This window comes from Periplaneta americana, chromosome 8 (assembly GCF_040183065.1).
Source record: "Periplaneta americana isolate PAMFEO1 chromosome 8, P.americana_PAMFEO1_priV1, whole genome shotgun sequence".
NCBI lineage: Eukaryota > Metazoa > Arthropoda > Insecta > Blattodea > Blattidae > Periplaneta > Periplaneta americana.
Genome location: NC_091124.1, coordinates 38,469,689 through 38,497,448, shown reverse-complemented (window position 1 = coordinate 38,497,448; position 27,760 = coordinate 38,469,689).

Here is a 27,760-nt window from a genome sequence, read left to right as displayed (position 1 = left end):
ATTCTGTGTGATGTCAAATTAATAAAATAAAAAACAAACATTGTTTTGAGAGAGGCCAATTAATATAAAAACTGCAGTAATTTACAACCTGTTTTGTACCACTGTTGAGCCTTAGATATTCTATTCAAAATTGACCGGTTGTTGTTACATTTTCTGCAATAGGAACACCACAGCAGGTGCCCCCTTGATTTCTGATCATAATGAACTATTTAAATATTATAGTTTGATGCACTACAGAAGATTAGAAACATTCACAACCGCACTGTCTGATAGTCCCTTCACTACTGAACAGAATACCACACCGCGAAACATTTCGTGCACGCATGCGCAATAATCACACTTGTTTGGTTGTTACTATACCATATTTTAGAACGGAGGGAGTATACAAAATCGAAAGAAAAATAAAGGAAAGATATCAGGGAAGAAGAGAACATAAATAAATATCACGTAGAACTAATTAAAGAAAATAGAAGACCAAATGGAAGATGCAAAATGAATGTAAACACAAGAGATGATAGATTTCCAGTTTGATTTGAAATAAAGAAATGCTAATATTTAGTAAAATAATATTACAATTTATGTATATACATTATTCCTTGACATATTACCTCGTAGGCCTACTGAATTTGAACAAAATCCGTCCAATAGTTTAGTAGAAATCACTGTGCACAGACAGACTAATACAAAAATTATTATATTCCATGTACATCATTCCCTGATAAATTGAGTCGTAGCTGCTGAATATGAACAAAATCCGTCCAATAGTTTAGTAGAAATCGCTGTGCACAGACAGACTAGTACTAAAATTATTATATTTCATATACATCATTCCCTGATAAATTGACTCGTAGATACTGAATATGAACAAAATCCGTCCAATAGTTTAGTAGAAATCGCTGTACACAGACAGACTAGTACTAAAATTATTATATCCCATGTACATCATTCCCTGATAAATTGACTCGTAGATACTGAATATGAACAAAATCCGTCCAATAGTTTAGTAGAAATCGCTGTACACAGACAGACTAGTACTAAAATTATTATATCCCATGTACATAATTCCCTGATAAATTGACTCGTAGATACTGAATATGAACAAAATCCGTCCAATAGTTTAGTAGAAATCGCTGTACACAGACAGACTAGTACTAAAATTATTATATTTCGTGTACATCATTCCCTGATAAATTGACTCGTAGATACTGAATATGAACAAAATCCGTCCAATAGTTTAGTAGAAATCGCTGTACACAGACAGACTAGAACTAAAATTATTATATTCCATGTACATCATTCCCTGATAAATTGACTCGTAGATACTGAATATGAACAAAATCCATCCAATAGTTTAGTAGAAATCGCTGTACACAGACAGACTAGTACTAAAATTATTATTTTTCGTGTACATCATTCCCTGATAAATTGACTCGTAGATACTGAATATAAACAAATTTCATATAATGTGAAATTAAAAAACTGTCTGCTGATGCGATGTAATGACCCCAAATTCATGGTAGTCTTCCATACGTCGTTCTATTGTACGGTATTGCAAGTCTCAAAGGGTAAAGGCTAATTGGGCCAAACAGAGAACAATAAAATTACGTATATAAATAACAGAGGTGATGGGTGCCATATAGGTGGCGTTGGGTTGGCATGGAGACGCCATCGAGGGCCGATCCCAGCACGGCGGTGCCGTATCGCACTGATTACAAATTGCTGTGTGAGATGTTCCCTTTACAGACCCGGTAACGAGCCTGCAGATAAATAACACGTAACAATACTTCAACGCCTTCACACTGCGCCTGCGTGAGAGATTCTTCCAGAAAATCTACACCTCTCTGGGCGTAGTTTGCTGATCTATCTTAAGGACTGTTATTTGAATCCAAGCAGTTGTTTTGTTTTGAATACGTTGATTTCTATATGCCTAATAGTTTCATTAATTCATTGTTTTCTGTCCAGCATTCTCCAATCTGTCCTATTTTCTGCCTTTCTCTTTGTCTCCGTATACGATTCCTATAGCTATCTAAATTTCGTCTATCATCTGATATTTTCTTCTGCTCCCGTTCACCATTCCTTTCAGTGCATCCTTCAGTAGGTACTGTACTCCAACCACGAGAAAGTCTCCAGGGAATGAGACGGTGCGGGGTGATGCTGTGAATGAATATTGATGTCATAAGATGTCATAAGGTCACACACGTGGGTACTCGTATCTCTATTGGCTATCTCTCAAAGCACAAACGATAACATGATATACATATTTTTATAGTACCCTAGTTACAAAATTAGATCACGGTTAATCTCATGATCTTTTAATCCCTCCATACAGGAAATAACATATTCAGGAGAACGCATGATTTTTAAACTGACGTTATAACTCTAATATTATCTATCTACTTCGCTCCAATAGATGACACAATAGTAAGCACATTCCTTTCACGGTTAATCTCCTGGTTGGAGAACAGTAAGTTATATTCTTCTCAGCCAGTGACCCAACCAATTCATTGTTCTTTTCCTGATCAGTTTCAGCATCATTCTTTCTTCATCCCCTCTCTCCAAAACAACTTCATTTCTTATTCTGTCTGTCCATTTCACACGCTCCATTCTTCTCCATATCCACATTTCAAATGCTTCTAGTCGTTTCTCTTCACTTCGTCGTAATACCCATGTTTTTGCCCCCACACAATGCCACATTCGACACAAAGCACTTCACTAGTCTCTTCCTTAGTTCTTTTGTCACGGTTTCGCAGAAGATGCTCGTTTTCCTATTAAAAGCTTCCTTTGCCATTGCTATCCTCCTTTTAACATCCTGACAGCATGATGAAGGCTCGGTGGAGCGGAGAAAAATTCTCTCCGGCACCGGGATTCGAACCCGGGTTTTCAGCTCTACGTGCTGACGCTCTATCCACTAAGCCACACCGGATTCCAATTCCGATGCCGGATTGAATGCTCTCATATCACCATATGATAACGCAGAATTCCTGCACGGAAATATCATACGTACTTCGGTACATCATAATAATATGATATGCGTATATAATCATTTAGTGATTTAAGACGGCGCTCATTCCGTCGGATCCCAGCCACTTAGTCACTCGTAATGAGTGCACCTCTGCACATTAGTGTGTTGGACATTGTGTCACTGTCACACATCTGTGACACAGTGCATGAGGGTTGGCCACTAAAGGGAAGCTAAGAGGTGGAGCTTAAACTGAGAGGATTCAATCCGGCATCGGATGTTGTGGCTTAGTGGATAGAGCGTCAGCACGTAGAGCTGAAAACCCGGGTTCGAATCCTGGTACCGGAGAGAATTTTTCTCCGCTCCACCGATCCTTCATCATATGATAACGCAGAATTCCTGTACGGAAATATCATATGTTCTTCGGTACAACGCAATAATTCCTTATAGCAGCGCATGTTACTGCTTATAGTACACCCCAAGTATTTGAAGCTGTCCACTCGCTCTACTGCCTCATTTAGAATTCGCCGTAGTATATATTATACTACTAAGGAAGAGAAAATGGAATTTGTTGGGTCACTGACTAAGAAGAAACTGTCTACTGAAGGATGTACTGGAAGGAATGGTGAGCGAGAGAAGAGTTCGGGGTAAAGAAATCAGGTTATATATATTTTTTATTGGGTTATTTTACGACGCTGTATCAACATCTAGGTTATTTAGCGTCTGAATGAAATGAAGGTGATAATGCCGGTGAAATGAGTCCGGGGTCCAGCACCCAAAGTTACCCAGCATTTGCTCATACTGAGTTGAGGGAAAACCCCGGAAAAAACCTCAACCAGGTAACTTGCCCCGACCGGGATTCGAACCCGGGCCACCTGGTTTCGCGGCCAGACGCGCTGACCGTTACTCCACAGGTGTGGACATCAGGTTATAGACGACATTAAAATATCATGTATAATAATTATGCGCAGACATAAAAGAAAGCAGGAATTATGAAAAAATTGGAGATTGCTGGGTTTGAAGTGAAAGACCTGCCTTTAGGCAGGCAATTATAAATGAATGAATATTATACAGTACTACATATAAGATGTTTGAAAAATTTGATAAGTCTTCGAGCTTTAACCATTTCTAAGAATACATACGCTATGTTTCTAAAAATCTTAAGTAAAATTGTATTGCTACGATAATAACAAAATGAAGAATCGAGCGTCTATTGTTTCAAGCGGGATGTCGTTGCCGCTATGGTAACCTCAACAGATATCGTCAACTGTCTAAACATCACTAAATGTGAATGTTACATGCAAATCACGGGGCGGCATCTTACGGGGAAGAAAGAAGTAAACCTCTCGTAAAATGCTACGATCTTAACAAAATTATGCTAATTCAGGGAGCCATCGCGCGTCTTCTGTCTTGTTTGTGTACTGCCTTGTTACACCAATCAAATGGAGAAGGAAAAACCACAATTCCGTGCGTGTGTGTGCATAATAATTCGCTATCTTGTACATAAATCATAATGCTCTGTATCATTTTTACTGGGAGAACAACAAAAACATTAGAATATTTCAATTAAACATATTATTATTATTATTATTATTATTATTATTATTATTATTATTATTATTATTATTATTATTATTATTGCTAAAACAGTTTGAGAAAGCAATCAATGCACTAATGCAGTGAGTTTTAACCAATCAAAGCCTACTATCAACTGCAGTCTAGTCGCAGCTGATGTGCATTTGTTTAATATTTTGTCGCAGTTGATGTTCAGATGTTGCGTATATTCATTCTTTCTTTAACATCACAGATGGCCATGATATTGCGTGATGGCTGTGGTAACAAATGTAAGTATTAAACATCTCAATTTATAATACAATATGTTTCTGTATGCTACAAATGATTTACCTTATTAATAAATTCTAGTACTAGTCTTATCCAAGTATCACGCAAGCTCTCTTCTTGTCGATAATTCACTTAACCAAATGAGAATTCCTAGTTCAAAACAAAATTTTATAACCTCAAATATTTGTTTAATTTTGCTGATTCACTAATCATAATTTCTACAGCTAATGTCAAATGTTTAGCCATGAATTTCATATTGCAGGAGGCCAAGGTCATGACGGCAAATTAAATTCATTTTGTTAACTAAGTAAATATCTTATTTAATACTAATATAATTATTTTATCTTCAAATTAATTGATATTTAATTACTATTCTTGAAATATTCTTATTATCACTGGTGTTCTCATCTCTTCGGATAATTAAAAAAAAAGTATCTAATTCAGAATAAAATTTTATAACCTCAAAAAAAAATATATATATATATATATATATATATATATATATATATATATATATATATATATATAATTTGAACTGGTAATGGAAATTACGGGAGAACGGCTGAACGGATTTTAATAAATGATCCTCATTTTGAAGCTTGGAACCCAAAGTTTTTCGGAAAAATAGTAGTTTTCAGTGAAGCGTTAGTTTTCCTACATAATTTTCCTATTTTCAAAACTCCAATTGAATTTCAGAATAAAACAAAACACACACTACCGGTACAATAAACAATAAAATATTACACGAAGGCCATGACCTGGAGGATTACCGATATATTTAGAGCTCAAATTCAATTTACTAAAAATTTCAAGACTTGCTAAAAATAATTTACAGGTCTGATTCTGCAGTGTATAATTTTGTGAGTACAGCTGTATATTGGATATTCAAATCTACAAAACTTGAGGTGGTTTGATGACATTATTACCATTAGAAATTAAATATTATTATAGTTAATGTCATGATGCGTCTATTTTTCATTAATTATAAATAATATTAATGCATGAAAGTGAAACGGTTTGAGGTTATGTAAGTAGATGTAGAGAATATCTTAATTTAGATCTTCATTTCTATAATTTACTGAGTGGCTGCTATATATATAACTACAAAACTTAAGTAAGATAATAATATTGTTATTAAAAATCAAATATTTTTATACTTATTAATGAAGTGGGGTTGGGTCTTTTTTATATACTTAATGACTATGTGGAGTACATATTGATATATGTCATTGTCTCCAGTATTGGCTCGAGAGAGAGCAAAAAATACAGTTCCTAAGGAAAGACCAAAAGGTATTACTTACTGATAAAATAAGAGGCTTAGAAAATTTTGTAATTTCCCGATCATTTCAGCATGATCTCTTAGCAGGATAAAATGATTTCACGCTCTACATGCAGCAACTATACCAAAGTGCTATTGTTCGAAAGCTTAGCAAACCTGAAATTTTTTTAACTTTCGCCCACAATCCACAATGATCTGAAATAGCTACTGCTATCGCCTATAATGTTACTTGCGTTTTCGTGTTGAGACTCAAAAACTGAAGTTGGATAGGTTCAAGAAAAAGTATTTGGCCTAAAAAAATCCATTCAGAGGGAGTGTATTTCATTATTATGGAAGCAAATAACTTTCAAAATGTCTGGTATTCTTCATTGAAAATAAATCTGAAAAATTTTTATTTGAACGTCTAACGAACTTAGTTTGCAGCATTTGCTGCACAAGCCACTAGTTATGTTTAATTTTGCTCTTTCATTAATTATAATAATTTCTACAGCAGTTGTCAAATGTTTGCTCATGAATTTCATAACGCAGGAGGCCAAGTCCATGCCGGCCAATGAAATATATTAAGTTAGCGACTTAAGACTGTGTCTCAAAGCTCAAGTCCATACTACACACACAGTCGACTATATACAGTCACGAAGCTTGAGTTTTGAGGGTGCTAGAAACAATAGACTGTGACGGTACTATTTTGCATTGCCTATAATGAGGCGATATTAGCGATCCTAGTGGTGAACAACTACCTAATGTTTGCATATTTACTACGTATTGAGCTTCGCGACTGTGTATACTAGACTGTGCTACACACTAGTGACTAGCAACTAGGTAACTTGTAAATTATACACTAGGGAGCTTTGGAAATGTATGCTTGAAACATAATTTAATAATTTATTTATTTAATCTGGCAGAGCTAAGGCCAGTAGGCCTTCTCTTCCGCCCAGCCAGACTCTAATTCTAATTAAATATATTTGCTTACATAGTTATTACATTAATATCTAGATCATAAAACAACATGAAAGTAAATGATGAAAATTGGATAACTAATGTTAGTGTGACAATAATAAACACTGGTAAGAAATAGTTATAATAATAATGATAATAATAATAATAATAATAATAATAATAATAATAATGGTAATTATAATAGTAATAATAATAATAATAATAATAATAATAATAATAATAATGAGATAATTTATATATTTATCTGTGATATATATAACCATTAAACACTGAGAAACCTGAAACAGCTATTATTGTTGACAATAATTGTTAGAAAAATATCTCGTTAACCTATTCTTAAATTGATTTGATGTCTGACAGTCCCTGACATTACTCGGTAGGGAATTCCAAAGTCGAGGAACAGCCACAGTGAAAGAAGATGAATATGAGGATGTTCGGTGGGAGGGAATGGATAATATTGAGGAGTGTTGTGATCGTGTGTCTAGGTTATGATGGGTGGATAAATTTTGAAAACGAGACGCAAGATAGACAGGAGTGGAGAAATGTAATATGTGAAAGAGAAGGGAAAGACAGTGGATTTTCCTACGATCTTCTAGACGGAGCCAGGACAACATTTCGAGGGATGGTGTTACGTGATCAGCCCGGCGAATATTGCAGACGAAACGGACGCACATATTATGAACACGTTGTAGTCTCTGCGCCGAAGTAACGCTTAGGTCAGTAAGCAGAATATCACAGTAATCGAAGTGGGGCATCACGAGTGTTTGCACTAACATTTTTTTCATGGAAAGGGGTAGAAAATTCTTCAATCGTCTAAACGAGTGGATTAATGAAAATACCTTTTTGCAGGTTTCTGCAACTTGAATGTTCCAATTTAAACTTTTATCCATATAAATACCTAGATTCTTTACTGATTCACTGAACGGAATTTCGGTGCCGTGTATTTTAATCGGGGACAAATTTGGTATGGTAATAGTGCTTAACAAACGTGAATGGCCCACAATGATTGTGATTTTTCTGGATTTAGTTTAAGTCGGAATTTCCGTATCCATGTGCAGATTGAGTTCAGGTCGTCATTAATTTTAGTTATTGCATCATTTATTTCGTCAGTGTGGAATTTTATGTATGAAACATGGCCGCCTTCATAGATTATTTTTCTAAAAAACATGACATCACGGTGCAGCACTAAATTAAGAAGGCAGTGTCCTAATGCAGTTTCATTACGAGTTATATGGAAAAGATAAGGGCTTAATATATTACAGCAATGTTTAAAACATTGTACAGAAGGTACTAGCAATGTCAGTGTTCAAAGTTAACGTGTTATTCTAAATTATATTTACATTAGTTCACTTCCAAAGCATTTTCAGATTTCATAACCCCAATTGCTGATTAGGTATCAGTGTTTATTTAGTGAACAAGTCAACAATCAAGCAAGCATTTTCGTTTACTAGCTACTGCGGACTTGATTGCTATGCACTATGTAGCCTTGGATTATGACTTCTGACGTCACATCCGGCTATTTAGTCAACAATCTAGTTCACTTCAGCTGAAAATGTAGCTTTGAGACACGGATAAGTATCTTATTTAATAATGTTGTAATTATTTTACCTTCTGTCTATTAATTATTTATTTATTGCTATTCTCGAAATAGTCATGTTAAAATATTACGCCAGTTCTCATCTTTTTGAATTTATTCACTCTCGCGAATTGTTGACAATTGTGATAATAGCAATGATGATAAGAATAGTAGGCCTAATAGTTTTATTATTACTGTAGGCTAATATATAAAGGAGAAGAAATGCCTCCACACCTATATCCATTATTATGGTCTTCCCTGATATCTGATAGATAGTACCTAGATATGTAATTAGGTAGATTAGTGCAAATCTTAGTTGGATAGGGTCCACACCTGTGGAGTAACGGTTAGCGCGTCTGGCCGCGAAATCAGGTGGCCCGGGTTCGATTCCCGATCGAGGCAAGTTACCTCGTTACCCGGGGTTTTCCCTCAACCCAATATGAGCAAATGCTGGGTAACTTTCGGTGTTGGACCCCAGACTCATTTTACCTTCATCTCATTTAGACGCTAAATAAACTAAGATGTTGATAAAGCGTCGTAAGATAACCTACTAAAATAAAATAAAAATAGTTGGATAGGTGGATGTGTGGATGGCGGTTAGACGGGTCAATTGCTGGACAGTTATTTGTGTGTAAGTAAATGTATTGATGAATGTAATAATTAGAGTTAGAAGATGAAGTTAAGTACACACAGAATAAAACTGTGTTTACAAAACATCTGGCAAGGTAGTTGTCTCCCTTCATGTACACATTATGTCAGTTAGATGGGGCTTTTGTAATACAGACCCAGTAATGAAAAAATTTAAACATTCGCGTGAAGGACAAACGTAAATATAGGTCAGAATATATTGCATTATCGTCCCTCCAGTGTAGAAACGTAATATTTCTCTTAGGTCTATAAACAGTCCTACAGAGAAATAATATTTTTACAAAGGTACTTAGTAACAATTTAATAATAATAATAATAATAATAATAATAATAATAATAATAATAATAATAATAATACATTATTCAGCGTGGCAATCAATGTTTCTATATACTCCTAACTGAACCGTTCAGCAAAGTAAACATACAGTATTACATTATGTCGACAGAACAACAAAGAAGTTCTCCTTCTCATTCTTTACGAAACCACTTCTTATTTCGGAATATGTATGATAAGAACTTTCCTGTGTTAAATTTTAACGTACCTTGTTAACATGTTTCAACCTATTTTCGGTCATCTTCGGAACTGGTCGTTGTTGGTCTTGGCGCCTCTTGTTTCCTGTGTGGGTGCGTTCGTAGTGTAGAATCAAAGAGTATATATGTGTTTTGAAATTGAGTTGTGTGTTGAGAATATCGTTGGTATGTGTTTTCGTGTGTCTGTATATTTCATATTGTTCTAGTGTGTTGAGTTACGTTAAAATTTGAAACAAGAAAATTCTTATCATACATATTCCGAAGTGATACGGTGTTAAAAGTTGTGTAATCAAGATGTATAACACCTCTTGTAGAGACAGAGATTGTAGAGCGACATGATACCGTCACTGCTTGCCTTCAGTACGTGAATGAAACACAGAGCAATGTACAGGAAACTTCTCATACCCATTTGAATATTTGTGATTACACGATGTAATCACGACACCCGCTTCGGTCACCGCTGTTCTATATAATCTTTCTTTCTGTTTTCAGGTCAAGTGACTGGTCAGACATGAAACTCTAGCTTTGTGATGGCAGAAAATCCGTGCATCTCTTCGTGGAGTAAAGACAAAAAACAGCTGAAGTGATGACGTGGGGAAGAGAAAAATGCGAACAAATCCGTCCCTACTACAGAGCTAACACAGAATCTGCACAGGATCGTACTCGACTATGTTCACCTGCAGCTCTAAGCTTCGTCTGGTGTCTGGAGGAGTTCTATCGAGGTGGAAGAGTTTTGTATAATGTGAGGTACGTTACGATATCTCACGGACCAGGGAAAACCGCGCTTGACCTTTTAAATTGAGGACAGGCGATTGATGAGGTCCCCCGTCTTAGAATATGGATCAGCTGTGTAGATGAATATCAGTGGAAAAAATCGAAATGTCGTGACTAAACAGGGTTTTAACCTCAGGGGAGGCTGACCTCCAAAAATGTCACCTTATGCAAAATAGAGTCCTGTGTTTAAGGAAGAATCGGGAAACTTCCAAAATATATCGACAAAAAGTTCGTTCATGTTGAGATTGTGACAGTTCAAAGAGTTGCGACAGATTTAATATAATGAGTGCATAACAGGTCTAACCTGCGATCGAGATATTATTTATTCGCTCGTTTTCATACTCTTTCTCGCTATCATAATATTAATACTCGATCACAACGCGATAACACGCTAGAAATTCCACTTCACACATCATCTCTGTATTCCTCATCTTTCACTGTTGCTACCTCTCGTCACTGGAACTCTCTGCCGCCTGAAGTCAAGGGCTGCCGAACATTGAAATCTTTCAAATCCAAGTTAGAAAATTATCTTATGACGAGTTGCCAAACTAACTTACTGTTATGACAAGTGTTGTATTGCATGTTTCCACGTATTCACATTTTTTTTTAATGTTCTAGTGATATTTAACTTATTTTATATTTCTGTTTTCATATTTTCCGATAACGGTATATCTCTAATGTGATAAGTTGAGCTGTATATAATCATAATTTTCCTTACTGTGTGTACTTAAAAATATTGTATTCATTGTATGCTTTGTACTGCACTATTTTATTACTACTATTAGTATTATTATTACTATTAGGCCTGTTATTATTATTGTTATTATTATTATTATTGTTATTATCATTATTATTATTACTATTCTTATTTATTATTATTATTGTTATTATTATTATTATTATTATTATTATTATTATTATTATCAATAATTGTCTTATTTTTTTATACTTTGTATGCCTCATATATTTTTGACCTGCTGTTCACATTTTATTATGCTTTTTTCTTTCTTTCTCTATGTTATATATTATGTCTGATTTCTTCTTACTTGTTGTTTACACTTTATTATTATTATTATTATTATTATTATTATTATTATTATTATTATTATTATTATTATTATCATGTTCAGTTTTGTGTGTAAAATTGTAGTGTACTTTGTAAATTTGTAGTGTTTTTGTAACGCAGTTTTTACTCCTGGTTGAGTGTAAGAGAAGGCCGTATGGCCTTAACTCTGCCAGGTTAAATAAATCATCATTATTATTATTATTATTATTATTATTATTATTATTATTATTATTATTAGTTTAAATTACAACTGCTTTCATAGAATGCATTGTAATATATGAAATATTAACAGTTATGACGTAATGTGAATATATCATTTGTATGTGTTTGCAATGTATGTATACACACGGCCGCGCGCGTTCTGCCCCAGGATAGGTCTTTCACTGCAAACCCAGCATTCCTCAATATTTCCTACTTCCTACCTTCCTCTTAGTCTCCTCATATAATACATATATCTTAATGTTGTCTATCATCAAATATCTTCTTCTGCCCCGAACTCTTCTCCCTTTCACCATTCCTTCCAGTGCATCCTTCAGCAGGCAGTTTCTTTTCAGCTAGTGACCCAACCAATTCCTTTTTCTCTTCCTGATCAGTTTCAGCATCATTCTTTCTTCATCCACTCTTTCTAACACAGCTTCATTTCTTATTCTGTCTGTCCACTTCACACGCTTTTTTTTTCTTTATTGGTTTAGGTTTTAGATTTTGTAATGTATTTCCTGCTTACTTGTTGGTAATTTGATTTTTTAGTAATGTAAGGTATTACATATATATATATATATATATATATATATATATATATATATATATATAAATTAATTATTAAAAATTACGTCACGATAAATGTGTGCACTTCTAGAGAATGCTATTTCAATATTTGGGCAATAACGTATTGCTAGAAATAATCCTGTTACGGTTTGTATTATTAAACATAGTCCTAATAATGAACCAAAATTTCATCATGTTCTATTATTGGATGGTGTTGGTAAATCAATTAGAGCATTGTTAGCAATTTTAAATGAAGGATGTCTATGTTTACCTTGTTATCTAAAGACTTTAGTATCATTAGTTAGATTTTTAGGTGGTTGATTTGGCTATTAGAAATGCTTCTATTCGCTTCTTTTCACTTCGTCGTAAGTCCATGTTTCTGCCCCATACGATGTCACACCCCACACAAAGCACTTCACTAGCTTCTTAGTTGTTTTTTTTCCAGAGGTCCGCAGAAGATGCTCCTTTTCCTATTAAAAGCTTCCTTTGCCATTGCTATTCTCCTTTTGACTTCCTGGCAGCAGCTCATGCTATTGCTTATAGTACGTACTTACTTACTTATGGCTTTTAGAGAACACAAGTCCACACCTGTGGAGTAACGGCTAGCACGTCTGGCCGCGAAACCAGGTGGCCCGGGTTCGATTTTCGGTCGGGGCAAATTACCTGGTTGAGGTTTTTTTCCGGGGTTTTCCCTCAACCCAATATGAGCAAATGCTGGGTAACTTTCGGTGCTGGACCCCGGACTCATTTCACCGGCATTATCACCTTCATCTCATTCAGACGCTAAATAACCAAATATGTTGATAAAGCGTCGTAAAATACCTACTAAAATAAAAATAAATACAGAACACAGTAGTTCATTGCCGCCCTCACATAAGCCCGCCATCGGTCCCTATCCTGAACAAGATTATCAAATCCATTTTGATATTATCCCTCCATCTTCGTCTCGGCCTCCCCAAAAGTATTTTTCCCTCCAGCCTCCCAACTAACACACTATATAATAATAATAATAATAATAATAATAATAATAATAATAATAATAATAATAATAATAGTAGTAATAATAATAATGGTCTATTTAACCTGCTTTTTGGGTTCGCCCATACGTGCTACGTGCCCTGCCCATCTCAAACGTCAGGATTTAATGTTCCTAATTACAGTATGTTAGCTGAAGAATACAATGCGTGCAGTTCTGTGTTGTGTAACTTTCTGCATACTTCTGTAACTTCATCCTTTTTAGCCCCAAATATGTTCCTAAGCACATTATTCTCGAATACCCTTAACCTCCGTTCCTGTCTCAAAGTGAGAGTCCAAGTTTCACAACCACACAAAACAACCGGTGATATAACTGTTTTATAAATTCTAACTTTCATCTTTTTTGAGAGCAGACTGGATGACAAAATCTTCTCAACCTAATAATAGTAGGCATTTCTCATATTTATTCTGAGTTTAAGTTCCTCCCGAATATCTTTTATATTTGTTTTACTGCTTATAGTACACACCAAAGAATTTGAAGCTGTCCACTTGCTCTACCGCCTCATTTAGAATTCACACGTTTACCTTCTTTGTTTTCTGTGTTTACAAAATTTCAAGACAGACTTCAAGTAAATGGCAGTTTTATATAGAAAAGTATGAGGCCTCTAGCCAGGGAATCATACTGTACAATTCGTGGATTACTTTTGTGATCATGGTTGGGACTTAGAGGGGAATATTAATGTTTTATGTTCTATATACATCTTACGCGACAATTTTTTTTATGAAGGAAGTAATCCTCTAAAATCTTGTCCTTTCCAGAGCCCCACATTCCAGAAGAACGTGTTCAACAGTATCTCGCATGTGTTCAACGTTGAGAACATGCATTTATTTGCTTGTAATATCGACAATGATAAGCGGTTATTCCTCAGAGCCTCCCCTGAGAGACGCTAGTCAACTGTCTTGCTCGCTTGCGCTTCCGAAAAGACTCTTGCACGCTTAAACCGAAGAGACAAAACAAGCAACTATGTCACTAATCGCGTTAGAGATAAAGTTGCTCCCAGCCTGAGTGTACAAGGTATACCACCTGTGGCGCCTTCTCACCGGGGACCCCGGCGTCATCAACTTCTTCCCTGCCTCTTCCTTTTCTTTCCTTCATTACTTTTTCTCTTCTTTTGGTATATATCTTTAATCATCTTTAAGCTCACCCCCTCTCTGTCTACATTGCTTTCTTTTAGCCTACCTTTTTTTTTTATTCCTTGACATTTCGGTATAGATCATTTCCACCTAATTCATCTCTGTCCCGTTTCGCGGCGCCACTCTCCAGCTCGCAGTGGGTGTCTCAGGACCCCCCTGCAGGAGCCCGATATGTGTTTCCTACATAGGGGTTAAATTTGTTAAAAGTCGGAACTGAACAAACACTGTGTCAGTTTGTATTGCTAAGTGGAAAGTAACAAACTCGCTTCATTCACGGCCTCTTTTAATTTCAATATCACGGCTACTTCAACATCACCTTAATTTGGCTGCGGTGTGAATAATGATGCATACTTTATCAGTATGTGCCGTCCAAGGTGGCCGAGGATTTCTTGTAAAGCCCAGGTTTAAATCCTGTTGAATGTAGTTAGTTTTTAAATGCTGTAATAGTAATATGCGTTACAAGAGCGGTATGTTAAAGTTATGTTAAAGTTTTCATGTTCGAGGAAAAGTTTGAAAAAGCGAAACGTAGTTGAGCTTTTTTAATTTCCGAGAATTGAAAGAAAACATACCGCTCGTGTATCGTACATTATTTTGTGCGAAGATTGTTTATTACCAGGGAACGGATTTATATGGACTAAAAATATATGAAATATGTAAATATATATGTAGTTATTTTTACCAAAATATGGAATTAAATATGGATTTTTACCAAAATATGGAATTAAATATGGACTTAAAATTATAAAAAAATGACTATGTACGTTAAATATTGGTACATTTTAATCAAACTAAACAAAAAATATAATGGACGTACCTTATCTTCCAATGTAGTTTCAACAAAACACAATTTTTATTGTCTGTTACCATAACAATAGGTTACAAACATTTCTTTCAAGTGCTGAAAAGTGAATCTTCTTCTATTGTCTCTGAGGATAGATTTATACTGACTAAAAGAGCGTTCGACGTCACAAGAAGTAACTGGTACATAGGTAATTCAATTTCACAATGTCTGCTGGGGATAAGTCCAAGTTAATCTTCACTGTTGATTCACCACTCATCACAGCAACAACCTTTTGTAGTTCTTCATATCCAGGGTTTTTTGAAAGTACAGTGTCCACCTTAGCTCTTACTGCATCTGCAACTTTACCTCTACCACGATTCAGTTGTTCCACAGTACTATTTATAATTTCAAAACTTTCAGATAGTGAAAGGTGCCTATTTTGGAGACTTTTGAGCGTTTTTATGATGCATGAAAATGTATGCTGAATGTGAGCTAAGTCATTCTTCACACTTATGTCACAGGTAACTGTTTTCGCAGTATCAATTGAGACTGCATCTTCAGAGTCCAATGCAAGGAGAACATTGTTAATAAGAGTCTATATGTTCGGCATAATATTCAACTGCTTCTAGCCATGTACCCCATCTAGTTAAAATTGGCTTTGGTGGCAATGGAATTTCAGGGTACATTTCTTTCAACACGTTAACTCTACTGGGAGCTTTGAGAAATACTTTTTTCACTGATGAAATCAACAAATCTACTTTAGGGAAATTGTCTCTGACCACTTCTGCCACACGATGAAATGCATGCGCCACACAAGTAAAATGAGTCAATTTAGGATATACAACAGATAATGCTTGTCCAGCTTTGACCATATAAGGGGCAGCATCGCTAATAAAGAATAACACATTATCGTACATAATACCCTTTGGCCACAGGATACCCATAGCTTCGTTGAACAGTTTAACTATAGTTTTGTTATTGCACTTTTCTAGAACATCACAATGTAAAAGAATTCGTTCAGAATATTGTTCACTTAACAAACCGATAACTACATTACCAACAAGTCTACCTTCTTTGTCGGGAGTCTCATCAATGGAAACCCAAATTGAACTATCTTTAATTTCATCTCTTATCTTCTGTATTGTCTCATCGTAGATGGATGGAGCATACGTCTTCCTAAGTGTTGACTCATCCGGGATTGTATGTTGAGTATATTTTTCAAGGAATTCCCTGAAGACCTTATTCTTTAGTTTGTAGAGAGGAATATCAGCAGAGATGAGAGAACGGCACAGGTCGATGTTAAACTCAGATCTTACATTCGATGTTGTTGGTTGTGTTAAAAACAATTGTCTCTGCTTGGAATTTAGTTGTTTGTTGGCCTGATGTTTACTAGTTGTAATGTGTTGTTGCACCAGGAACTTTTGTGTAGATGATACTGCACACTGACACAAATTACAAAATAATATTTTATTGTCAGTTGATAAACCATCTTCTTTAAATTCTGAAATGTAACTTGTTAGTTTTGATTTTAAATTGACTGAATGACGTACTTTTGGCATATTTACCGTCTTTATAGTATGATTTACAAAACTGAACCTATGTGTACTCTGACTGGCATTTAACTGTTGAGCTGCACAACTGAAGTCTGTTAAAAATTTTAAATTAAATTAATACAGTTTTGTAACTTACTTTCCCATTGTTGATAGGACTGCTAATTTTCAAATAACTCTGATGTTAAAGGGATTACTGAACATGTGTTTAAATCTCTATTGTTGAAATGTATTTTTAAAAGTTAATGGAATTTTGTTTTGTTTTATTGTTAAACCTAATATAATATGGACTGTTTTATATGAAATATGGAAAATATATGGAAATTAACGAAAATATGTACTAAACTCTAAAATATGGAAAAATATGGAAAATAAAAGTAGGATTTTTCAACCCTACACATTGTGAAACATAAAGATAATGCAAAATATAAATTATATTAGCTTTATAAGTAAATATGTATTTACATATAAATCCTTTCCCTGTTTATTACATACCTGAAAAAGGAATTTCTAATTAGTTGCAATGAAATCTCCATCTTGTTTCTGTTCAATGACGGCAAAGTTGCAAAACAAAAATATCTATCTTCAACATTGTTGCTATGAAATGTTTTCTGTGTTTACTATATTCCAGCAGGCCGTGATATACGTCTGTCTTTTTTTCCCCCAGTCTATAAATGCGAACTTAAAACAAACGGCTTCCTTAATGTTACATGCATCACGAATGCAGTAACTTTAGTGGAGTTGTAGAGTTTACTTAATTTTTGCAAATATTTAAAAACAATAATTAACAGTGCAATTTAGGTGAAATTGCAGTGGTAAGGTTCCAATTTATAATTATTACTATATTGAACGTCTCTAAAAATAATATGTTAAAAGCCTAAAGCAGTAAAATCAATATGTCACTTAAGCGGTAAGAAGAGGGAAATTGTTATGTGTGTTAGGTTGGGAATACTGAATGTGGAATTTTAGACTTACCACGGATTGGTTTTGAGCGGAAACCATTCAAATACGCACGATCTCGCACAAAAATCCCTTTCGGAATCGAAGTAAAACTGGGAATACCTTGTTTTAAATGTATATCACTGAAATTGAGGCAAGAGATTATAATAACAACACAAAAGGTTTTAATTTAACTGATAAATTTGTCAGAGAAAATATAGAATCACATTCGAAATTATGGACCTATTCGTAAAAAAATCCCGGAATTCAATAAGATATAGACATTTTTAAAAAATCAAACGTAAAATGAATAATAGACATTTACATGTTATATAATAGTTATTTACTTACAAATGACATTTAGAGAGCCGGAGGTTCATTGCCGCCTTCACATAAGCCCGCCATTGGTCCTTATCCTGAGCAGGATTAATCCAATCTCTACAATCATATTCCACCTCCCTCAAATCTAATTTAATATTATCCTCCCATCTACGTCTCGTCCCCCCAATGGTTTTTTTCCCTCCGGCCTCCCAACTAACGCTCTATATGCATTTCCAGATTCGCCCATACGTGCTACATGCCCTGCACATGTCAAACGTCTGTCTTTAATGTTCCTAATTATGTTAGGTGAAGAATACAATGTGTGCAGTTCTGTGTTGTGTAACTTTCTCCATTCTGCTGTAACTTCATCCCTCCTAGCCTCAAAGCACCTTCTTCTCGAACACCCTTAACCTCTGTTCCTCTCTCAAAGTGAGAGTCCAAGTTTCACAATCATATAGAACAACCGGTAATATAACTGATTTATAAATAAAATTCTAACTTTGTTTTTTTGAGAGGAGACTAGATGACAAAAGCTTCTCAACCGAATAATAACAGGCGTTTCCCATATTTATTCTGCGTTTAACTTCCTCCCGAGTGTCATTTATATTTGCTACTGTTGCTCCAAGATATTTGAATTTTTCCACGTTTTTAAAGAATATATTTAAAATTTGTATATTTCCATTTCGTACCATATTCTGGCCACGAGACATAATGTTATACATGCATACGCTACAATAAGGAATTCAATTTGAAATTATTGGTAAATTGACGTTCAAAGATATCTGATCCTACTAATGGACTGTAATCGATAATTTGTTGGGGTAAGTGTGGATTCTTTAGTTAATATTTCTATTAATAAATGGCGAAAATAATAGACACTGTTGCCAATAGTAGATAAATATACCCGCATTATACAATTCAATTTTTCATCTCACTCTATTGATTGTAAAACATCACTGGGTTCAGCTGCAATCCGCTGATATTATCAATTATGAGAATAATTTATGCTTAATCAGCATAATCATTTTCCCCGACACATTTTTAACGTGTCCAAAAAATGGTGCCAGCTATTGAGAACTAGCTGAACTCTTTCAAAGTTTGTCAATTTTTTATATCTTTAGTTCTGACTTACCCCATAGTTGGAAAGTTCACTTACACGATCATAAAATCGTAGGTCAGATATCTTTGAACGTCAGAATTTTTCCTTCGAATAACAAAAGAATGTAAAAATAATGTGTAAAAATAAGGACATAAAGAAGGGAAGAAAGAATTGCATGCATTCAATGATAAAATTAAACCCATAATAATAATAATAATAATAATAATAATAATAATAATAATAATAATAGTAATAGTAATAATAATAATAATAATAATAATAATAATCTTGAAATCATAACTTAGAAGATTTTTCTGCCCGGGCTTCAATATGTTACAGCTTCTGCCATCTTCTTTTCGATCTTCCTGTACCTATATCTTCTTTAAACAAATCGATATTTACAAACAATAATAGAATGCGGGTGTTCTAGAATTTCATAAATATATTTCCTCTTTGTTCATAATACGTTATGTTATCTTTAATTTAAGGAGTAATGTTCAATTATTACATTATATTATCTTTTATTATTTTATTTATTCTTCTGCAGTCCTTTAACATTCTTTCTTATCTGAATTCTCTGCTTATGTTTTGTTCCAGTGATTTTCTTTTCTCTGTGCTTCACGTCCATTGTTTAAGTGTTGGTATAAACACGAATAGTCACCTAGCAACAAACTCTCAGGGAAAAAAGAAGTCTTACCCATTGGGTGCTCTTTCTCTTTATTATTATTATTATTATTATTATTATTATTATTATTATTATTATTATTATTAAAAGATGTCTTATGAGAAGATAGTGACAGCAATTGATGACACGGAATTGACAATTGTCTAATTTCTGATGGCAAGAAGAAGATGATAACCAGTATACTGATTTATGCACTTGTGTACAAGCTTATAATTTTTAAATTGTACTTAAGATCTTGTAAGATAGCTTACTTTAAGGATACAATTATGAATGAGTTTTATATTTGTAAATCTCGTAAATACTTCATTGCAGATACCAACATAATAATGCTCGTGATACAATTGTTGATAGAAACGAAATTGACAATCTGAAGGTGTCTAATAATGTTTATGTAATAGTATGAATATAAATACGAGATGATTTAGATTAGAATATTTGTGGTAAATATACGTACTTGTATTTTCATTTCAGTGCCATAGTGCAACCTAGTAAATTTAATAATTTTATATACCGTGTAACTCAGTTTATTTTACAATACATAAGACTAACTTGGGTAACCAGTTATTTGTAAACACTCTTTCCTGCACTTTTTATACGAAACTTTTATAAGGAAAAATATCAAGGGAATAAAAGTATATCTAAATGTACAAACAAGTATTTTATTTTCGTAATAGATTCAGAGAAATTAATTAAACAAAATTCTAAAATGTAACTTCATTTGCTTTATTTAAATATCATTTTACATTTGTTTCTTCGCCATTCAGTTTTTTTTTTTTATTTCCGGTGTATTTTTAACATTGAGTTTCGCATATCAAGTTTCATGGGGCCGTGACAGAAATAACAGAAAATTCAGTAACATTGTTGATAGGCCCACAAAATTCAACGTGTATTTTTTAAGCAAGTCTAATTAGTTCCATTAAATTTTTAATAAAATAAAATAGTTATTAGTGCATTTCGGTGTACTTTTTAGCCTCTTGATGTTAAATATACAATTTTCCTTTGAAACATACGGGAGAGTTAAGGCTATAGTAATATGCGTTACAAGAGCGGTATGTTGATGTTTTCATGTTCGAGGAAAAGATTGAAAAAGCGAAACGTAGTTGAGCTTTTTTAATTTCCGAGAACATGAAAACAAACATACCGCTCGTGTATCGTACATTATTTTGTGCGAAGATCGTTTATTACATACCTGAAAGACGAATTTCTAATTAGTTGCAATGAAATCTCCATCTTGGTTTCTGATCAATGACGGCAACTTTTAAAAACTAAAATATCTATCTTCAACATTGTTGTTATAAAATGTTTTCTGTGTTTACTATATTCCAGCAGGCCGTGATATACGTCTGTCTTTTTTTTCCCCCAGTCTATAAATGCGAACTTAAAACAAACGGTAAGGTTATGTAATGATTTATTTTTCATTTTAATATTTTAACAATATTATTTATTTAACATATTGCAGTAATAACATCGGCATCTGGAATCTTGTTGATTTTTTCACGGCTTCCTTAATGTTACTTGCATTACAAATGCAGTAACTTTTGTGGTGTTGTAGACTTTACTTAATTTTTGCAAATATTTAAAAACAATAATTAACAGTGCAATTTAGGTGAAATTGCAGTGGTAAGTTTCCAATTTATAATCATTACTATGTTAAACGTCTCTAAAAATAATATGTTAAAAGCCTAAAGCAGTAAAATGAATATGGCGCTTAAGCGGTAAGAAGAGGGAAATTGTTATGTGTGTTAGGTTGGGAATACTGAATGTCGTATTTCACACTTACCGCGTATTGGTTTTGTGCGGAAAACAAGCAAATACGCACGATCTCGCACAAAAGTAACTTACAGCCTCCTTAAAAATTGTTGAAAACATAATTGCAATTTCAGTAATTTTTTTTTCTCTTGTACTGAGGAGGAACACGAAGGATTGCACTGCGACCTGAGGCTTATTGTGCTTACCACTCCTATTCTGTGAATGATGGGTAGCCGAACGGCCGCGCTATTGTACAAATACAGCACGTCGCACCGAATGGATGATGATATGTGAATTATGAAGGCGAATTGAGCCCGAGGTCCAACGCCGAAATTTATCCAGCAATAATTCTGCTTCAATTGGTTGAGGAAGAAACCCAAACCAGGATTTGAACCCGGGCCCGCTAGTTTCATAGTCAGACCTATTGGAGAGTTAAGACTGAAGTGTGAACTCGTTGAAAACACTTAATTACTACTAGTTCAGTAATATGTGATTTGACAGAAGTCTCCTTTCATGCAAAAAAAGCTTTTGTGAATAGTTTGTGTCTTCCTCTTCCAAAAAAATATATTTAAATATCTGGCCGGGCCCCCCTGATGTCCGTGCCCCCCACTCGAGTGATGTCTCTACCCCCATGGGCGGTCCTGAACTGATACCCGTACTCAATGCGGCGAAAAAAGGAATTCTACATCAATAATAATTGATTTTCTATGTTAAATTTGTATTTATAGTAAACTTTTTACACGTAGTATAAACAAAGTTGGCTAATAATTAACTTATAAACAGAAAAATATTTTAACAAGCCTCCTAATATTATCCTCACATTAAAATCATGAAGATGTGAATAAATTTACCAGAAACGTATAATCGTTCAAAATATCCGCCACTGATTAAGACGTCAGTAATACGTCGAACAGCTGAGCTGGCTCAACCTGCAAACCCTGTTCTGTTGTTTGATATACACCCTTCGATCGAGATAATTCAATCGATTTTTTATAGAACAGATGACAGTGCAATAAGATGGCGTGCGTGGTAGATTAATAATTGTGTTACTCGTGCCAAAATCACTCAATATCCGTGTTTTTACTGAAAATCGAACTATCAAATACCGTAAGAAATTGGCAGGAATATTGTGTTAATAATTTGGAATAACCATCATCATTCGCGTGTGTCTCATACTTCGGAATTTGTTGTGAATACTGAAGAGGCTACTGTGGCTGTCTGGAGACCATCTAAAATGTAAGTAAAACTTAGTAATTATTGTCTATGGATTTATTCTTTGTATTTAAAACCTATACATGTTTATAATGCTTTATAATATTATGCCGAAACTTCAATCTCCTCCCACGTTTCACGCGGGAGAATAAAATTACTTAAAACGTTAAAAATGTGATCACTGACAAAGTTATATACTTGATAGGTATTAGTTCCGTATAGTACACAACACTCCAAACTGAATAATTAAAAAAACATCTTTAACACGGCTTGGGGCTAGTGGGCCTTGCCAAATCTCGGCCTCCACCCCTCTGAGCGCCAATCCTTACATACTAGGTCAGTCAAGGCCTACTGTTACAAATAAAAACAATTGACAATATATAACATCCTCATAAAATAAAAGATGAAAATTTGAAGTAATTACATAATTAACATACAATCACTTGATCCAGAAAAGGATCCGTTTTTGGTGCAGGGATAATTTCTTTCAACATCTATCATAATTGCATTTATATTTAAATAATTAAAATTCTATCATTTTGGCCTAGGGAGCATACATTTTAGTGCAGTGATAATTCGTTTAACACATTTCTTGGTTGCATTTGTATTTAATTGTTACTGTTTAAAAATAATTAAAATATCATCATTTGATCCACAAAGCACCCGTTTTTTGTGCAAAGGCAATCTGTTTAACGTGTTTCTCAATTGTAATTTTAATAAACTAATCAAAATACGACCATTTGGACCAGGGAGCACCCGTTTTTGGTGCATGGATAATTTCTTTATACATATTCTTAATTGTAGCTGTATCAAAATAATTAAAATATGATCATTTGGTCCAGGGAGTACCCGTTCTTGGTACAAGAGTAATCCGTTTAAAGTGTTCCTTAATTGTAGTTGTATTAAATCATTAAAATATCATTTGGTCCAGGGAGCACCCGTTCTTGGTGCAAGGGTAATCCGTTTAATGTGTTTCTTAATTGTTATTGTATTGAATAATTAAAATATGATCATTTGGTCCAGGGAGCACCCGTTTTTGGTGTAAGGGTAATTCGTTTAACATGTTTCTTAATTGTAATTGTATTAAAATGATTAAAACATGATCATTTACTCCAAGGGAGCACCCGTTTTTGGTGTAAGGGTATTCCTTTAACATATTTCTTAATTGTAAATATATTAAAATTATTAAAATATGATCATTTAGTCCAGGGAGCACCCGTTTTTAGTGTAAGGGTATTCCTTTAACATATTTCTTAATTGTAAATATATTAAAATTATTAAAATATGATTATTTAGTCCAGGGAGCACCCGTTTTTGGTGTAAGGGTATTCCTTTAACATATTTCTTAATTGTAAATATATTAAAATCATTAAAATATGATCATTTAGTCCAGGGAGCACCCGTTTTTGGTGTAAGGGTATTCCTTTAACATATTTCTTAATTGTAAATATATTAAAATCATTAAAATATGATTATTTAGTCCAGGGAGCACCCGTTTTTGGTGTAAGGGTAATTCGTTTAACATGTTTCTTAATTGTAAATATATTAAAATTATTAAAATATGATCATTTAGTCCAGGGAGCACCCGTTTTTGGTGTAAGGGTATTCCTTTAACATATTTCTTAATTGTAAATATATTAAAATCATTAAAATATGATCATTTAGTCCAGGGAGCACCCGTTTTTGGTGTAAGGGTAATTCGTTTAACATGTTTCTTAATTGTAATTGTATTAAAATGATTAAAATATGATCATTTACTCCAAGGGAGCACCCGTTTTTGGTGCAAGGGTAATTCGTTTAACATATTTCTTAATTGTAATTATATTAAAATGATTAAAATATGATCATTTAGTCCAGGGAGCACCCGTTTTTGGTGTAAGGGTAATTCGTTTAACATGTTTCTTAATTGTATTTGTATTAAAATGATTAAAATATGATCATTTACTCCAAGTGAGCACCCGTTTTTGGTGTAAGGGTATTCCATTAACATATTTCTTAATTGTAATTATATTAAAATTATTAATATATGATCATTTAGTCCAGGGAGCACCCATTTTTGGTGTAAGGGTAATTCGTTTAACATATTTACTAATTGTAATTGTATAAAATGATTAAAATATGATTATTTAGTCCAGGGAGCACCCGTTTTTGGTGTAAGGGTAATTCGTTTAACATGTTTCTTAATTGTAACTGTATTAAAATAATTAAAAGATGATCATTTACTCCAAGGGAGTACCCGTTTTTGGTGTAAGGGTAATTCGTTTAACATGTTTCTTAATTGTAACTGTATTAAAATGATTAAAATATGATCATTTAATCCAGGGAGCACCCGTTTTTGGTGTAAGGGTAATTCGTTTAACATATTTCTTAATTGTAATTGTATTAAAATGATTAAAATATGATCATTTAATCCAGGGAGCACCCGTTTTTGGTGTAAGGGTAATTCGTTTAACATATTTCTTAATTGTAATTGTATTAAAATGATTAAAATATGATCATTTAGTCCCGGGAGCACCCGTTTTTGGGATAAGGGTAATTTGTTTAACATATTTCTTAATTGCAGTTGTATTAAAATAAATAAAATATGATCATTTAGTCCACAGAGCACCCGTTTTTGGTGCAGGAGTAATCCGTTTAACTTGTTTCTTAATTGCAACTCTTTTAAAATAACTGAAATACGATCATTTTGTTCCAGGGAGTACCCGTTTTTGGTACAAAGGTAATTCCTATAAACATGTTTCTTAATTGTAAATTAGGTCTAATATAAACAATACTACCTATTTTGTCGGCACTGGAACATTTGACGTGAAGACTATACGAACTACACATATTTTATATTTGTGAACGTTCTTCGCTATTAACATAAAAAGTCAGGTACGGATTCTTCCATTTAGGTTAGGGTTATAAGAACGTTTCCTCCTTCCCTCTACATGTAACAACGTGGAGTTGGTAGTAACGCATATTGGATTGTTTTTTTATGAAAGACATATGGTCTGGAGGAGATGCATAAGGCATAGAGAGTTACGCAAATTAAATCTTGAGTGTGTTCACGACTATTACTGAAAAACAAATAGTTGTACCAACTGAAAATTATATAAAAAAAACTGATGATTGCATGCATTCAAGAAGTGATGCATACGCATGTATATCCTTTGGTTTGTTAATTATTATATTCTTGTAATTAATAACAATCCAAAGGATATATCCTTGTAATTATTAACAATCCAAAGGATATATTGTTGTAATTAATAACAATCCAAAGGATATATTCTTGTAATTAATAACAATCCATGGGATATATTCTTGTAATTAATAACAACCCAAAGGATATATTCTTGTAATTATTAACAATCCATGGGATATATTCTTGTAATTATTAACAATCCATGGGATATATTCTTGTAATTAATAACAACCCAAAGGATATATTCTTGTAATTATTAACAATCCATGGGATATATTCTTGTAATTAATAACAATCCATGGGATATATTCTTGTAATTATTAACAATCCATGGAATATATTCTTGTAATTAATAACAACCCAAAGGATATATTCTTGTAATTATTAACAATCCATGGGATATATTCTTGTAATTAATAACAATCCATGGGATATATTCTTGTAATTATTAACAATCCATGGGATATATTCTTGTAATTAATAACAATCCATGGGATATATTCTTGTAATTATTAACAATCCATGGGATATATTCTTGTAATTAATAACAATCCATGGGATATATTCTTGTAATTATTAACAATCCATGGGATATATTCTTGTAATTAATAACAATCCATGGGATATATTCTTGTAATTATTAACAATCCATGGGATATATTCTTGTAATTAATAACAACCCAAAGGATATATTCTTGTAATTAATAACAATCCAAAGGATATATTCTTGTAATTATTAACAACCCAAAGGATATATTCTTGTAATTATTAACAATCCATGGGATATATTCTTGTAATTATTAACAATCCATGGGATATATTCTTGTAATTAATAACAACCCAAAGGATATATTCTTGTAATTATTAACAATCCATGGGATATATTCTTGTAATTAATAACAATCCAAAGGATATATTCTTGTAATTAATAACAATCCATGGGATATATTCTTGTAATTAATAACAACCCAAAGGATATATTCTTGTAATTATTAACAATCCAAAGGATATATTCTTGTAATTATTAACAATCCAAAGGATATATTCTTGTAATTAATAACAATCCAAAGGATATATTCTTGTAATTAATAACAATCCATGGGATATATTCTTGTAATTAATAACAACCCAAAGGATATATTCTTGTAATTATTAACAATCCAAAGGATATATTCTTGTAATTATTAACAATCCAAAGGATATACTGTACATGCATATGCAACACTTCTTGAATGCATGTTATCATTGAATTTTATAAGTTGTTTTAATGTTTCGACATATGATAGTTTTTCCTACACTGGTTTATTCATTATGTATGCATTTTGTATTTTCTGTTTCACTTGTGTTCAACTTGTCTAATATATTGCTTCCACTTGATGATGATTTCTTGTAAAATCGTAAATATTCGTGGTTACAACCAAGAATTATAATGTGATCATTGTAACAAAACTTGTTTTTGCACCAATCTGATAAGTTGTTATCTGAAATTGTAATATAATTTTTCTTATCATATATTTTGTTAGGATAATAAGAAGAATTAACTCTTTCTCTATTTATACACTTATTTATGAAAAGTTCATCCATTTTTTTATTATTGTGGTTAAATTACCAAATATCACAGTTTGAAAACGAACGTGTGCGTGTGAAAGTGGACTGATTTTTGTCAATTCGTCC